Source organism: Notamacropus eugenii, chromosome 2, assembly GCF_028372415.1.
Source record: "Notamacropus eugenii isolate mMacEug1 chromosome 2, mMacEug1.pri_v2, whole genome shotgun sequence".
Classification (NCBI taxonomy): Eukaryota; Metazoa; Chordata; class Mammalia; order Diprotodontia; family Macropodidae; genus Notamacropus; species Notamacropus eugenii.
In genome coordinates, this window is record NC_092873.1 from 307361448 (window position 1) to 307364119 (window position 2672).

Here is a 2672-nt window from a genome sequence, read left to right on the forward strand (position 1 = left end):
CTTCAGAGAAAAAAGGACCGTTACAACAGAGAAGGAACTGGACAAAAATTCCAGCTGTTGACTTTGATGTATATGCCCAAGGACTAGCCAAGTCCTTGAACACAGACACCTCATCGCTTAAGGAGTTTTATGACTCTTAAGATAAGGGTCCCTTTGCCCTGGTTGCATGCTTCATTAATTCTGCTGCTTCCTCTGGCACTGCCAATTAAGCATATCAACTTATGTTAGGTCATGTGGGGGTTATACAAGAGGCTCGGGAGAATCTTCATCAGTTTCCCCAGAGCGCTGTGCTAAGTCCCAGGGATACAAAAAAAGGCAGAAAACATTCCCTGCCCTTGAGGAACTCACAACTAAAATAGAGGAAATGACATGCAAAACAACCATGTATAAACAAGATATATATATGTATATAACAGAAAGACTATTGTTCTGTAACAAATGATGAAAGGGATGATTTCAGAGAAAATGTCAGAAGGCGCATATGAACTAATGGGATGTGAAAGCAACAGGACCAAGAGACCAATTTATACAATAGCACTGAAAGGATAAAGACTAAAAATTTTGAAAGGCTTAAAGACTCTGATCAATGCAATGACCAGCCAGGATTCCAGAACAGGAACCATGCAGTATGCTACCTTTCTCCTTACAAAGAGAGAATGAACTCAGGGTGCAGACTGAGACATTTTTTGAACATGGTCAATGCAGGAATTCATTTTTATGCATATTAGTTAACTTTATTATGTATATTAGTTACAAAGGGCTTTGTTTTCCTTTATTATTATTTTTTTCCAGTGGAAGACTCAGATGCAAGAAATCCTTCTAATGGAGACCAAGAATCTGATTCCACAGTTGCAGTGGCAGCTATGGGTCATCCCTGGTTGAAGATTATTTTCTTCTGGGTAGGGGTTAAGGGTTTATCGGTTAGATCATTTCATACTTCCCTCCTGAGCATGTAAATTGGGGGCCCTTCCCCTGACCCCACTCTCATCAATTTCCTGTGCCAGGGACAACTACATTTCCTTTTAATGAAGAGCAAAAAGGACTCCTTTTCCCCAGCCTTATTCTGCCCCTCCACAGGAGGAGGGGCTGGAGGTTAGAGAGTTGGGGCAATAAGTGTGAAGCCACTCAGTCTATCCTTTTCCTTCCAATCTCACTTCTCTTATTTCAGGAAGATAGTGCCACCATCAGTATTTTTGAAGAACTGTCTTCATGTCCCTTTAGTGAATGTGGTCAAATTCTGTTCCTTCTCAGTCATCTCCTGATCATAAATGGAGAGTCTGAGCCTGGATGGAAGACAAAGAGAATAGACATCCTGAGAGGCCTGGGTCCCCTCCTGAAAGGTGTCTCCTCTCTGCTCCAAGAACCATCATCTCCTCATCTGTCCTCTCCATCTTTTTCATTTCTATATCTGACCTCTACTTCGGATTGTCAATTTGTCATTGTCAGCTTCAGATTGTCCAATTGCTTTTTTTCCCTTTTGAATTATGGGGAAAGAGACAGGAAAGTAGGAGCTGTCATTGGGAGATGTAGCAGTTAATCATTCCTGACAATTCCTGGTACTGAATAATTGGGCTTTTTCCTATGGGGACCATTCCTTCCTTTTCTTTTTGGGCAGGTAATGGGAGGTCCTCCTCCTGACCCTCTCTAAATCAAACTCTTTGGCTGTCAGGAAAGTGATATGAGATAGACCACTCAATTCTTGGGATACATGGGAGGGCATAGGTCCTAGTTACACTGACCAGGGACCAGGGGCTTCCTAAGGCAGGGCTCAAGTTGCTCTGTGTTTTAGCAGAAACAAAGGCAAGGAAAGAAGTGAAACAGCAGGGACAAGATTATAATGCCTTCACTCGGCTGGAGGCTGGAAGGATTGGACTGATGGTGAGACTGACAGGATCAGAAAAATAGGTCAAAATGGATTCTGTTTTCTCTGGAATTTTATCCACTGATCAAGACTATTTTTCTCATACATAGAGACAAACTTGGACAATTCAGAATCAAAGGCTCTGGCTGTGTTTGAATCCTAATCCCATCATTGTGTGACTCTATGCAAGTCAGTTAACTTCTCTGGGACTCAGGATAAAAATGTCTATACTACCTACCCCATGGAGTAATGTTGAGGACCAAATGAGATGCTCTATGAAGGTGTTTTGTCCTGCACTCCACTGGGTCTGTAATGTCATTAATGGGGGCAATCACTCCACCAATCTATGCCTGACCATCCTACAAGACTCTTGTTCACTCCCTCCCATAAATCCACCATGGAAAAGTCCACCCATGGTATAGGAAGCCTTCCTTTGCTGGAGAAAGATGGAGCTTACAAGACAGATTACCTATGTTCCTACAGTTCTTTAAAAGACCACAAGTTTTGGGGAAGGAGCCAAGATGGTGGAGTAGAAAGATACACATGTGCTAGCTCCGAACCCACAGCCCATAAAATACCTGTAAAGAAGAACTCCCAACAAATTCTGGAGCAGCAGAAGCCACAGAACAACGAAGTGGAGGAGATTTCTGTTCCAGAGAGACCTGAAAAACTGACACAAAAGGTCTGTTGCGCACCAGACTGGGAGCAGAGTCCAGCCCTCCTTGGCCTCGAGGCAACGAGAGGAGCAGATCCGAGCAGGCTTCAGGGACAGACTCTCCAGCGGCCGCACCCTCTCAGGAGGCAGCAGCAG